Raw genomic sequence first — 15,558 nt, forward strand, 5'->3', positions numbered from 1 at the left:
CTCTCCTTGAAAAAATGTGATTTGATTTTTTCATGCATTTTTATTTTAATAAATTAATAATTATAAATTCAAATAAGATATCATCTTTTTAAGGAAAAGATAACAACTTAAATTTCAAAATTCAAAATTTAAAATTTGAATTTCCATTATCATCTTATTATTAATTAAATAAATATAATAATCAAAACTAATTTTGACTGTCCATATTTATCATTTCACACTTAAATAAAATAATTGATTAAAATTAATTTATTTTATTTCTACACAATTTCGAAAATAACACAAATGAAATAATAAATTGTGTAACTTCAATTATCACATAATTGATCATTTATCCCAAAGAATAAATATTCTCTCAAATAGCCCTTTCACAGTTTGACCCTTGCATCAACTCTTATCTTGATTAGTATTGATAGAGCTGCCCCGCGGACCTAAGGACCAATAATTCCAAGCTTCAATAAATAAAATATTATTAACCAAAACTCTTTGATTCAATAATCATATTTATTAATCTCATGATTATTCCACTATAAATATGAGACTGAACTCTTGAGAATTAAACACATATATTTACTGAGTACTTTATTGTAACCATAAAGTGTCCATTGATATAATCATTACATACAAATTAATACTCTATTGATGATTCATAATTAAGTCGAAATAAAATTACCGTTTTACCCTTTTAATTATATCTTGATTCCTAGTGAACCATTAACTTTACTAGTGAAAGTTAATTCATAATCTGATTATGAATTTGACGTCAATAACCTTTTCAGTTCCAAAAGCCAACCCAATAGGGAACCATCATTCAATCTATAAGAAGGTATAGATTCCATATCTGTTAAGCTATGTCCCCAGCCATATACTTCGAAGTTTTCTTAAGGACTTTAGAATGATTGAGCTTCCAAATTTGCTAGATAAATTTGCTAAGTTGCTTGAACTTCTGGTAAGCCTGCATATTTCTGGCTTCTCCTTGATTTTTTAGAGTAAGGAGTCAGTAGTCTGAGTCCAAACCTTACTAACCTATGGTATAAAATGTTTCAAGGGTGAGGGAAATGGAGATCATGCTGGTAAAGTAGTGAAAGTTCTACAGGATATGTTTGAAATTATAACCAATGATATGATGGTTGATTCTTCCAGGTTGGATGCTTTCAGAGTTACCATTCTTTTGTAAGATCAGTAGTTGACATGTTTTATATACTAATACTACCATACTTTATGTTCAAACCACACAGAATAATGGAATGGCTAAGCTCTTTCCAGGACATGGATGAGGATTCTCCTTATTTTTGCAGACATATTGAGCCACAATTATTTGAAAAATACGCTGGTGAGATGTCCATCCAGTTTCCCTTTCCAGACAATGCACCATTGGAAGAGCAGGTGATGAAACTTGTAACATTCACTGTCTGCCTTCCACTTATTTATAGGACCTTGTTCATTAAGCAAAGACAAACAAATAATTAAACACATAAAACACAGCCACCGACACCTGCAATTGTGCGTAGAAATTACACATGTTAGTAACCAAACTTTTCCACAGCAGATCGGGTGTCTTATTTTGCTGCTTACTGTCAAAGATGGTGCACTGGATGTACCTACTAACATAGATGCTCGCCGGCGCATATCATTCTTTTCTACTTCCCTATTCATGAATATGCCCACTGCTCCCAGAGTGCAAAATATGTTGTCGTTCAGGTGATATTTCTTGCCTTTGAGTATTATTTTTCTGATTCTAATATGTCTAAACTATGCAAGATGTGACAACCTAAGCAAAATGAAGATATAACAATGTTGAGTAATTAGTTATACTTAAAGCTTGAGCTGAAATAACACAAGGGGAAACAGAGCTGAAGTAATGAAATATAACATATGATCAATTACAGGAAGCTGAGACTTTTCAATATATTTTATTTTTTTAACTTGAACACACTCATAACATGTAAATTTATTTCTTTCAGATGAATGGAAAAACTTTTTGGAACAAATGGAATGTGCAAGTTTGGAAGTGTTGAAAGCTGAAGACAAGGAAGAAGAACTTAGAAGTTGGGCCTCTTTCTGGGGCCAAACTCTAAGCCGAACAGGTAATGGAATAGAATATGAGACATAAATGTGATTAGATGTTACTTACCTTAATGTAACATGGCTTACTTTTGTTTTATGTGGTGTTATAGTTAGAGGGATGTGTACTATAGAGAGGCCTTAAAATTGCAAGCATTCCTTGACATGGCTCAAGATGAAGGTTTTTAACACTGCTGTTTTATTTCTCAGACCAATTCTTGTCCTCAAAACTTCCTTTCTTCCTGATTATCTAATGAGAATCCATTCCTTTTGCCCTGTGTGTTTTGGCCAGATATTCTTGGAGGTTATGATATAGAGAACCATGTATTATCCGCTCAACTATATTCACTGGAAGGTTGAGAGAACATATATTCACTGGAAGGTTGCATCCACTTAGCCAATTACTAATTGAAAATATTATAGGCTTACATAGCTACCAGCTCAGATGCCATAAGTAGGAATAGGATCTGGAAATTCAATGAGTAAGATATAACTATATAAGGAATGTGTAATGATTGAATAAAGACTACATCATATGTCACTAATTTTGACCACATAGAAATTGTAGGCATTAAGTCTAAATAACCATGTACTAACAAGTTTATAGTGTTTGGAATTTGTTTTGTTTTTTTCTAATTAGCTTGGTTTTAAATATTGTTGCTACTGCACTTATGCAGCTAGCTGCTGCTGCTGCAGGGGTATATATATACATATATATATATATTTATATATAAGAATAAAAGAATATCATTAAATATGATAGTTTATATATAGCAGTATAGTATCTACTAGTAAAAATAATGATCAAAAGAAATAGACAAACAAACACATAAAGGATTGCTATTAATATATTCTCATTATATAGTATAGAGCAATATATATATATATATATATACTACTAGTGATAGTGAAAATGAAAATGAAAAAAAATATTCTCATTGAAGATCACTTCTGTTTTTTTGGGCCCATTTTGCTCTTAGTTGTTGCCTTTTATTGTTCATTTTGCATCTAATTTTGTTATCTATTTTCTGTATATTGCTTCAGAGTTCATTATGTGTTTGCTACTGGTCTTCATGTCTAAATTTTATTAAGTCATTTCTCTTGTACATGTGTTTCTGTGTATAAAATAAAATCTATAGTTCTTGCTAGTTCTAGAGCCAAAGTTCTGTGTAATTTTTTATTGTCAAGCTTTATTACTGGAAAAGAAAACATGAATTCTAATATAAGAACCAATACGAGTTTTTTTCTTTGAAATAGTTTAGTATATGGGCTTCTCTGTTGGAATTTTTAGGGATGAGGTTGCATTTTATTGCCTTTAGTATGGCCTTTTAACAAATTTAGCCCATAATCATTTCCTGCTTGCACTTGAAAAGAAAGAAAAAAACTATGTTTTGCCAATAATTATGAGATCTATTTTTAATCTCTGCAGATAGTGGTCTTGAGATATCTTCAGCAGTCTAACGGGTCAAATGTTCTTCCTACAAAACAAGCATTGTTTTTCATTGTCTTACTCCAATATGTTCCCAGATTGCTTCAAGTGTTACCGTTAACTTCAGAATTGAATCGAACAGCCGGTGTATTTGCTTAAACTGCTTAGGCAGGTGCTGCATACTATCTGTTATTGTACATGCTCGCCAGTCATGTGAGTACCCATTTAGTTTTGTAGCCTCTGCTTTTCTCTTTGAATTTATTTTGATTCTTTAATTCCTTGTTTACTTTTAATCTGATACTTGTGTTTCTTATGTTTTAGGCATGAAAACTATGGTGTTTCCCTTTCTTGGCTCCTATACTTGTGTTACAGGAAATTCAATGTATATAAGGTCCAAACTCCGATTTAGTTGGGCCTTTTTTTTCCTAGTTATTTTTCCACGCACATGAAGAGAGAAACATGCAAAAAACAGATATCAACAGGTGAAAGATGACTTTTCTTATAAATTATAATGAACAATATTTGAGATGCTTTTAAAGGTTGTAGTTATGTTTCTAATGGTCCCCTAATTGTGATTTCATTGATAGTTATTTAATTTTACTTGCTTTTCAGTTCCTTCTTGACTTTTTCTCAAACACCATAGGTGTTTGATGATTTCAACATGTGAATAACAAAAAAAAAAAGAAAGGAAAAAAAAGCTTAGTTTTAGCTTCAGAAAAACAGAAAGAAGTGGACACTCACTTAGAGAGCAATTCCCAGAAAATGAAGACCATTGTTTTGGCCAATGATGGTTCTTGTAGAAATACATTGAACAAGAAAGTTGGGCAGATCCACATACCATTTTTGGTCTCACTGTTGCCCACATCCCATTTTCTATCTTTTTTTTCCATTTCATTGTCTGGGTACTGTTTGATTAAACTTTGAGAGTTTCCTATGTAATTCTGAACCATTCTTTATGTTCCCTCCTCCACTCTATACCATAAAAAGAACCTCTGTTTTTGACATAAACCCCCATCTTTGCAAAAACTAATTGTTTTAATGCCCCAGTATTCAACACCATGAATATTAATTGTTTTAATGCTCAATATTACAGATATCACACAAGTATATTTTGATCTACGTAATCACCAAGCTTGGGTTGCTATTCGTTTACGACTTGGAGACGGCTACTGCAGTTTACAGAAATAGAATCAGTCCACAAGTATAATTTTGAAGGCTTTGTGTTGGGCAGCTGTAGAATATTTTGTGCTAAAAATAGTAATTTTTCAATATGTTGAATATTTAAGACTACTTGAATACTTAAAGAACATTTTGTTGTTGATGACAATGTTGAATGTTTTAAACTAATTTGTGGATTGTTAACACAATGTTGAATGTTTTTACTTTTTGTTATTTGAAAATCAAGCTCATTTGATGATGCTAGAATATATTAGAAAGCTAATTTTAATTATATAAAAAAAATTAAAATATAATAGAATAAATTAGTGTTATATAAATGAATATATAATGAGAATTTAAATTTATCTAAATATTAAAATAATACGAAAATTGTGTTATAATATCTATTACAATAACACTTTTTATGTAAAGAATTTTGTTATGCAAATTTCATTATATAACATAAATAATGTGTTATACTAAAGTGTAGATAACACAAATTTATAAGTATTGAAATGTGTTATATAATCGACTATAAATAATATAATTAAACACTTATCTATTTATTAAAATAACACAGAAAGTGTGTTATCGTTCACAGTATAATAACACATCTGTATAACAATGATAAAGTGTTATGTAAAGTACCCTAACCTACGATAACATAGTCGGTCTTAACACATCAAAAAGTGTTATGGTATGTTTTGATAACACATTTTTGGTGTTATTAAAAGCATTTTTTTTCTTGTAGTGTTCATTGAGTCCCCAAAACAATAGTTCTTAGCCTGGTCATTCTGACAAACCGTAATGCATGAATCAAAGGATCAAATGACATGTATAGGAATTCATAGTAACTTCAGGATTAAGATCAGTTTTTATATGATCATCAGTTGATGTGTTTTATAATATTACGAACAGTATTTAAACAAGTATTATTAGATCACATCTGGTCTAGTTCTACATACTCTAAGCATGCAAAGTACCTCCACTAAAGTGTCCTACTACACTAGTAATCGGGATCTAGGTCACATGTATTCATAATATACTGGTGGATCGTACTAGCAGTAATTAATGTAAAGATTTCATAACTTTATTTTACTGCGAACTATTTAAGTTCATAATCACAATCTCGATCCTCTCATACCAATATGAAATTGAGACCACATAGACGAACTTGAGAATTTTATGATATTTACTTAATATTATTAACAATAATATAGTATATAAGCTACATATATACAATAATTCAATTCATTCATTTAATTCATCAATACCATTGTCAACTACAATTTCTTTAAGAGCACAATTCCCAACAGAGCCTTCTTTCGTACCAAGGTGCGCTCTCAACCTTTTCATGAACAGGACTTGTCGAGTTATCATTTTTGGTGACACAGAAACCTGCCTTCATCCGAGTGTACCAAAAATTAGTCTGATCGGGAAACAAGTTGCCACCGTCAGATCTTCCCATCTGCGACCATAAATAATGCAAATCAAAATGTGACAAGGGTAAAAAAATAAGTTAGCAAATGTTCATTTTCTGAGAGAGCTCCTACTCTCCAATGTTGTAACTACCCCAAGAAAAAGATCAAACTCAGTGTACTTATTCTTGAGGGTTCAAAGTTCATCGCAAATATTACTAGTTAAAGTGGACGTATGTCATCTTTTATGGGCTGAACCATTATAAATCTTTGTCTCTTTTATTTATTTATCTTTTTTTGGTTCATTATTCAAAACAGAGATTCCACTTTGATTTTATACACAAAACCACTCTTCAATTATTACTCCTTGCAAGTTGACGAAAAAACTAATCAACACTAATAAAATTATGCATATTGTTTTTAAGTATCCTACAATTTAAAGTTAGAACTTGTAAATCTTATAGGAAAGACTCAATACAATAAAAATTTCTCTCACTACCATTCAAAAAGTTTTAAAAAAACAATCTTCTAAACTGACTTCATTATTGCCTTGTTTGGGTAAGAGACACCAGAATCTCAATTTGGCATCGTACATTGTATTCACCAAGTGATTTTATCCAATAATAATGTAACCATTATCAATTTAGCTAGGAGCATGATAACTTTTAGATAATTCTAAAGATCTGATTATATCATGATGGATGATTTACTTACTTTCACTATGCATATACAAGCAACTACATTAGTGACAAATATTGACCAACGTCTAGCCCATCACTCTTGGGTGGGGTAGCGGGGTTTTGGTCGGGCTCGTCACAGCATGTTATATACAACATTGTAATATTTTTGATTGTAACATGTAAGATCTAAAATATATATATATATATATATGTACGTATAGACCAATATCTACTATTAATGTCAGATCATGATAAATAAATGCTCTGAACTCTAAAGTAGTTACACTATAGAAAACAATATGACTATTAGAAATAAGGGAAAAAAGCTTCGTGGAAAAAAAATTGTTATGTTCCATCTCGTGTATCAAATCCCTATAATATCATTTGAGAATAAAAATTCTTGTTATACCAAAAAATTAAATTTTGGTTTGAATTATTAGCAGAAATAATTAAATGAATCTAATGACATGCTCAACTATAAAACGAACAAAATCAGTCTAACAACAAAGGTTGAAGGTAAGAGAAATGTGTAGTTAGAAATATAGTTTCACTACAATAATTTTATTTTAGAATCTAAATGGTATTTATTGTTTCACTTTATATTTATTAAGGATGAATAGAAAAAACTTTTTTATCTTTTTTATTTTCTTACATATTCCTAACTTATTTTATAATTTTATTATAAATATATAATATACACACAATTTTTTTTTATTATTGTGTGTAATTATCATCTTTATCATGTTGAATTTGTGTGTTCGTGCTTATGCTAATTCAAACACATATTTATTAAATCATGCGACTCATATCGTACCAAACTAAATATATTTACTGAAATTTCGTTTTTAGTAATTACCAAATTAATTAAACCAAGTAAATTAATTAAAGTGCGTAATGGTAATTAACTGTTTACACAGATTACAGTTCTGTCGGGACAGAAACCAAACTTGTCACGACAGAAACTGAACACAATAAAAAGACAGTGCAAAACAATAAAGAACACAACGCATTTTTACAAGGTTCAGAAACCCTTTCGGATAACCTACTCCTTGGGGCCACGCTCAGAGAATAAAACCAATTAATAAAGAATCACAAGTACAAAAACATTGACTTAAACAAAACAAGACTCCCTATTGAGATTTGCCACAACTTGTTGTACTTCTCTTCACTAATCTGATCTTGATTGAAACACTCAATCACTTGAACTCCCTTCAATGGTCAGCGAGTGCTTGCATTCTCCTGACGCAAGACTTGTAAAAACCTTCTCCCGAAGACTAGAAACGTTGTGTTCAAATTACAATGTGTATTCACTCACGAACATTGTATAAACTCACCACTAAACACTAAACACACATATTTCTACAAGATCACGTGAATACTTATGATCTTGAATACAAAGAGGAACTCTCACAAATATTACAATAATGCTCATGAATAATACACCAAAGAGTTCACTTTTCTCACTACCTTTAGAGCCCTATTTATAGAGTCATTTTTCGTGCTCACAAATGCTGAGAAAGAATTCTTCTGATAAAGGCAAGAATCAAATAAGTTATTCTTGATTGTCGAAGAGTTGCCTTATTTAGAAAATGTTGATCCGACAGATGCGATATTGGTGGGGACAGCTCAGGCCTGTGTCGGATAAAAACAAGCTCAAAAAGGAAATAACAATTAATGACATTAAGAATCAGTTTCCTGATTGCTATTTCTGAAAATTATAATAAGGGAAACCAAACATTTCTGAAAAGTATAATAAATGGAAACAAACATTTCCGAATATTATAATAAAGGGAAACAAACTAAATCCACCAATTTATCTTTTAAGAAAAAAATATTTCTACTAATCCTCTCATGCCAATCTTTACAAATTATTATGATGTACATGTACGTGGTACCATTACATAAACATATCTTGTTTGTACTTACCTGTAGATATGACCTTGAAATTTTGCGTTTTATTATTTGATATAACATAAATAAAAACCATCTAAATAATATTCAAACCCAAAATTTTGAATACATAAATATATGTCAAAAGTATTGATAAAAAAAATCATAAAACTGTATATAAGAGCAAAAGTAAGATTAAATAGGCATTGCTGGAAACTTCTAACAAGTACTAACTTTTATCTTGAAAATGATACAACCTAGTGCAAGTAAAGAATACGTGATTGTATTTAGTTTCTCTTCGCATCGCACTTTTTTTTTTCTCTATCTGTAAAATTTGTTGTGAATTTTCTTTCTAACCAAACATATCACTTAAATTGGAGATCGAGCACTGGAAGAGCTGAAGAGAGATGAGAGAATTGAGAATTTTTCCATTTATCTTCTTAACACCATTACTATTTTGATTGTTGGTGGTTAGAGCCACATTATAGTTCTTAGTGGAGGTGTTGCAGTAGCCAAGTGTTGTTACAAGGGACCGGAGAAAAATCGCTGGTGCCAACCCTTCTGCCAAGATCTGTCGGTCCCAGTTCATTGGTGAAGAAGATAATCTGTCCCCGCCACAGAATTGAGATATGCATTTTTATAAAGATAATACGTACAAATTTCATCAGATAAGTCATTTTCTCTCTTTTTTTTTTTTTAATAACTGCATTTTATTTCTAAGTTTTCATTCAAATCCAAGTTCAATACATATATTCTTTAATCCCGTCTTAGTTTTACGCAATATCAAAATTATAGATTTAATTATTAGGGAGATTTGAAATTGGAGAACTGTTTGTGATTAAAAATTATTAAATAGAAAATATCATATGTTTTGCCTTTTGCCTTCGTCAATTCCTCTGGCCTTCGATCGTAGTAGTAGCTTTCCTATCGTTTCTTGTTTTCTCTTGGGTCACAATTACATTCTTTAGAATATTATGTTTGTATCGTTTCAAGATTATATACTTTTTGCATTTCGGATAACTGGGTTAGCATGATTTTCCTATAAGAAATTTCAACATCTGATAATTTTTTAGTAATTCCGTTGTCTTTAAGGGTCTGATTGGTTCGCAATTAGAAAACTGTATTTTTCAAAACAGAGATTCTAAAATGAAAATCTGAATTTAGTAACTAAAAACATGTTTATGAAAATGTTATGAAAATGTGATTGGTTCAATGTCAGTAAACTATTTTTTAGTTTTAAAAAACTAAATCTGTGATTGGTATTAAATTTGAAAATATAACAGAAACTAAATATGTGATTGGTTCAGCTGAATCTGAATATTATTTTAATTTTATATACATAGGTTGTATAATATTAAATTTTAATTTATCAATAAATTTAATTAAGTAAAATTTAATTATATTGATAAATTAAAATTTAATAATAGTGCATTGATAAAATTCATAACAATATTGCATTGTCATTAATGTTGATTTTTTTTTCTAAATTAAAGTTACATTTTTTTAATTAACTAAACATTATTGTTATAACTAAGCAACATTTGTCTAGCAATGTTATCTCTAACATTTCCCATTTGAGCCATATAAGTTTGACTAAAATTAATCTCTGGTGCCTCAGAAATTCATGCTTCATCTCCTTACAACATACAACCATCAAAAAGTCAATTTTACTATAAATATTTAATAAAGAAATAATTATGCAAAGAATATTTTCTCTGTGTTGCAATAAAAATCTAGGCACAAACTCATACAAGTCTAAGAGTTGAGTTAGCTCACAATCAATGGATCAAAAGCCTACCAAATCAGAATTAAAGGCAAGAGAGAGCTTTTAGACTTGCATTTAATGTTTTAACTAAGAATTAAGATATGCACATATGTAGACAAAATTGGTGAAGAAAACTTTGTTTGACTGATTATTAAACATTAAGCCTACAATGAAATGAAAGACTTTCAGCATGAGAAAATTAGAGAAAAGTATAGAATCAAAAGAAACAAAAAAACACTAGAGCTTTTGGATTAAAGTGTAACATTAAAATTACTAAAGTTGATATTGAGCCATAGTGATTTAAAGCATATAAATTTCTATTCTATATTCTATACATTATGTCTCTAAGGCATTTCCCCAAACATGTGGAGTGCACTGTTTCTTTCTTCTTAAACCAGAAGCATTGTTGCATAAAATTACTTCAAAATAATTCCAACTAAAAAGAGCAGTATTAAATGTAGAATCCAATTGACATTATTCCAAAATATAAAAAATAAGAAGAAAACTCAGCATTTGATGCAATACATACTACAATCTTCTAATTATACATCTTTCAAGACATAAAGAAGCAAACTAGAATAACATCTTCCAAAATGACTGCAGGAATACTTGATTGAGTTTTTTTAGGAACGTTCTGTTCTGTTTGTGTTTTCTCTTTCTTTTGCTAGACTGTTTCTGTTTATTTTCTTTTCAGTTCTTCCTCTAGAAGGTGTTGTAGTGATACAGAAATATCAACAGAGCAAAACAATAAATAAAAAGTCAAACTTTATCATTATAAAATCTCAACAATAAAAAAAATTCAATTAACGAATGACAGAACAATTAAAAATATTCACAGAATTACAATTTTTTTTTTTTCTTCATCAATTCTAAACCAAAAAGAACAGTATTTTCTTTTTTTAATTTTGTTTGCTGGATAATAGATCAAGCAGAAAAAGAATAAACTCCAGAATAAAGCTCTCCCTACCGCGCTTAGTCCCCAATATGGTAACGGTACAGAGCCACCATCGCCGCTCCCTTCACCGCCAAAATCGTCAATTCAGTGTCGGAGAAGAAATGATGGAAATATAAATCCCACGTCAATATTTGGGTTCCAATCACATGACTCAACTAGAATGGAAAGGCAGAAACAATAACGATAAACTCTCAAACATAAATATATATATATATATATATAGACATTGAAACCAGTTTTAGAGATACCATTTTATGTGGCTGATGGTAGATGTGGAGTTGGAGTGGATTAGGTGTTGTTAGTAGGGGAAGCGAATCACCATTGATGGGAGAGAGATGAAGAAGCTCTGTCTTTCGCAAATGATGGAGGGGAGAAGAGATGGATTTTGTTTTTAGGGGTTTTAGGAAGAAATTTCACAAAACGAAGAAAACGAGATTTATTCGTTTTCTATTTTACAACATAAAGTCCAAATATAGATTTGGATATGGTTTTCAAAAACTAGCTAACAATTAATTATTTTCATGGGCCCACAAATTTTCAGTTTTCTAAATCATAAAGTTTTATCCAAATTCTATACCAATCATACCCTAAGTGATTGGATCTATTTTGTTTGCATTCTTTAATGGTCGGATATCTCTATTTTTTTAATCTTTTATTCTAGAATTATATAGTAGTATTCTCTACATTTCTGTGCTTATCCAATAGCAAAATGTTTTAGTTCATCCATGCTGATGGTTACTCATGTTCTTCCTTTATGTTAATATCTTCCCACTTTTTTTTTTGTTACTGTATTATCGGCAACGTTTTTTCATTTGGTTTGAATTTGTCTTGGTAGTTTTTTAAGATGGTTCTTTTGAAGTTAAATAATTATTTATCTAAATTTTCTTTGCTCAACACAATATGTTTAACAAAAGCACAATAATAAAAAAAAAACGTTTATATATGAATATGTATTTTATGGTTTTGACTATATGTCAAATTTCTTTGATCATTCATTGATCTGTTATTCTTTACACGTTATTTATTTATCAACTAGTTATTCATATTTTCGTTATGAGATTGTTATACCATTCTAGAAAATAACCAGTTTCATATGAAGACTTCCTCAGAGATAAGTTTATTTTCCCTCTTTCTTTTTATGCTTGTTTTACTATTATTATTCTATATATAACTTTTTTTCTCGACACTTTCAATATGTAGTTTTTAGTTTTTATTTTTTAAATTCGTTATCAATTTATTTTGCTATATTACTGATTATTCTCTTTTTATTTATTTGCCGATGTTTTCATATTCACATTTGCTTGAGTTGTCTATTGTACAAATTGGATGGTGATGATTTAAGTATTGAAGACTATGCTTTAGTGGTGCTTGTTGATGATACATTATTGTATGTATATTCTTCTCAGTAAGTTTTTATGCTGAGAGAATTTTGAAACTCATTATTTCTTATTCCAGGTGCAACTCTAGTGTATGTTTTGCATTGTTGTAACAATGCTGCTCATGAACTGCCTAAATTTGCACTTACAACTAATAATGAGTTTACTTGACAGAATGTATCTTACCTTATATTTTGACTAATGTGATCAATAATTTTTATCAATGAGCATTAGTCTTTTTGTTAAAAATAAAACATTCATAATTTTTTTATGGTTTAGTAAGTTATAAAGGTATATGGTTTAGTATAATTGAAATTACAAGATTTATTTTAGTTTTTAAAAGGGAAATGAAAGTGAGCATGACAAAGGGGAAGATAAACATATATTGTAAATTGTTTATATCTTTTTGAACTATGTGTTTTGTCCTATTACTTGTTTGGATCCTATGTTTTGATAAGTTACTTTTTGGACCTTGTATTTAATAAAATAGTTCAAATAGACCCCTAAATCTAATTTCGATGAAGAAAAAATTGAATATGACAACACATTTATTAGGCAAAATAATTTTACTTTTGTTCGTTAGTTTAGTTAATTATTTGGAATTTGGTTAAAAAAAACTTTGACCATATTCGAGTTTAGGGGTCTATTTAAAGCATTTTATAAAATACAAGATCCAAAAAGTAATTTGCCAAAATACATGATTCAAACAGGTAATAAGAAAAATCACAGGGTCTAAAATAGTATAAACCCTATTGTAAATTATATATTTTAGGACAAATAGTTTTTTTTCCTCAAATTATGGCCCTTGTAGAGTTATGCCTCCCAAATATTTTTGCATGCCAAAAATCTCCCTGACTTACAACAACTATTGAAAACTTGCCCCCCCCCCCCTCTTTATTACATTATGTTTTTTTTAGTAATAAGCGGCAGAAATCCCTATTTTTACCTTCTTATACACTTAATCCCCACTCATTTATTTTCGCCGGTTAAACATCCCAAACCCACGTTTTGTTACCATATTTACTATTTACGTCGATCCCCCCCATTATCTCTCCAAACCCTCCTACGTGGCCCGTTGAAACATGTTTAACTCACCCATAGGTACCCCATGTAGATAATTAAATTAGAAAAAAGATATAAAAAACCCAGAAATGAAAAAGAAAATAAATTAAATTAGAACAAAAAAATGGGCAAATGGGTTTGAATGCAATTGTCAAGTATAGGCAAGTGTCCATGGTTCAAAAAGAAAACAAGTAGCAATAATTTTTTTTATGTACTGCGAAGAGGAAGAAGAAGCAGAGAGAGTTGAGAAAGAGGAAGAGAAACCAGGAGACGAACAAATGAAAAAAAGAGGAAGAAGAAGCAGGAGACGCGAAGAAATGGAATTTCATAAATGCAGTGAAGACGAGGCTCCTCCTGACTACGGTAAGCACCCTAAACTTCTTCCTTGATTTCTTGCTTAAGATTTTTAGGGTTGTAGAAGATAATGATTATGCTACAATGCTTGCTAGTTCGATGGGTTAAATGAGTCAAAAGCTTTAAGGGTGGGTTTTATAGGGTCAAAGTGGGTTTGAATAATGTGTTAAAAAACAAAGGGTTCAATGGTTGTAGGGAATCTAGTTGCCATTTTCAGTGGGGTATGATTGCATGTGGATTTGACTATTTTATGTCTGTTCAGTGAGTATGGTTGCACATGCTTTTTTTTTTGTCTGTTTGTTTGTTGTGGGGGTGAAATGCTAATGGTTTTTGCCTTTCCTTTGTTAAAAGGAGAAGGGTTTTGTCCCAATTTTTGGTCTTGTATTAATCATTGAAACTGAATTCCACTTTGCATGGACTAAAGTTGACCTATTCACTATGAAGCTATACCATGGGAGTATTTGGTTTACTCCTTTTGGAAACAAGCGATATGAAGGAGGGTATGTTGCCTATTTTGACAATTGTGAGTTTATGAAGAATGATTTAGATGATATGGGTCAAGGGTTAGGTTACAAATTTCCCTTTGGTTTTCGGTTCAAGCCTTGTGGGAAACATCTGAATATGAGGATAATGGTTATTGGGGGAGAAGGAGGTTAGATTGATTTTAGATGACATGAGGGATCGAAGTTATAGGGATGTTCAAATATATATGGTGTTACCAGATCCTGTATTTGCTGTGGAGTGGAAAGATGATGACACGACTGTAAGGCATATCCCTGAAGCAGGTCCCGAAAAATTGAATTTGGGTTGCTGCCTCGAGGAAGTAGAATATGATCTCCCTGCTGATGTTGTTGTCAATCCACCTGGACAAATGAACCAAGATGATTACTTTTACAACTTGTTTGTAAAATGGAGTGATTTTCTTTCTCAAGTAGATGATGAAGAAGTACATTCTTCTGTTGACAATGAAGAAAATTCGAGGCAAGAAGATGATGAAACTAAAGTGTTTGTAATGAATATCCCAGATGACTTTGAGGGCATGAAGTATGATGGATAATATTATATGGATTACTCTGAAGAAGACTCTATGGATTACTTTGAAGAAGAAATAATTGAAATTAGTGATGATGAGCCAGAAACAGCCAATGAAGGCCCAACAAATGTCCCATAAAACACAAAATTTGAGGGTTCAGTGGCTGAGGTAATTTATCGACCAATTTAGATATTTCTTAACTTGATTAGCTTATGCATTTTGGTTTTAATCTCATGCCATTTTTTATTGCAAGAAGTCCTAGCTGAACCTCAATCTCCCAAGGTAGTTGTAGGTGGAGATGAACCCACAATTGTTGAGGAAACTCCAAGGAGTAGAAGATTAAGTCTAAGAAGGATGAAGAATGCATCTGTTGC

The 15,558-nt window shown here is 30.7% G+C and overlaps 2 long non-coding RNA genes across 2 annotated transcripts; one reads left to right on the forward strand and one right to left on the reverse strand.

Moving 5' to 3' along the window:
* Nucleotides 1-873: 873 nt before the first annotated feature.
* Nucleotides 874-2,763, forward strand: LOC133821625 (uncharacterized). The gene is made up of 6 exons (XR_009887713.1): nt 874-949; nt 1,049-1,143; nt 1,239-1,701; nt 1,965-2,087; nt 2,178-2,245; nt 2,357-2,763. It is a non-coding gene; the product is annotated as an uncharacterized LOC133821625 (long non-coding RNA).
* Nucleotides 2,764-11,152: 8,389 nt separating this feature from the next.
* Nucleotides 11,153-13,612, reverse strand: LOC133823965 (uncharacterized). Its single transcript, XR_009888475.1, has 2 exons — nt 11,608-13,612; nt 11,153-11,514 (listed from the first exon to the last, which is right to left on the reverse strand). It is a non-coding gene; the product is annotated as an uncharacterized LOC133823965 (long non-coding RNA).
* Between the last annotated feature and the right edge of the window lie 1,946 nt (nt 13,613-15,558).

The sequence above is a fragment of the Humulus lupulus genome, chromosome 3, assembly GCF_963169125.1.
Source record: "Humulus lupulus chromosome 3, drHumLupu1.1, whole genome shotgun sequence".
In the NCBI taxonomy this organism is placed as follows: Eukaryota; Viridiplantae; Streptophyta; class Magnoliopsida; order Rosales; family Cannabaceae; genus Humulus; species Humulus lupulus.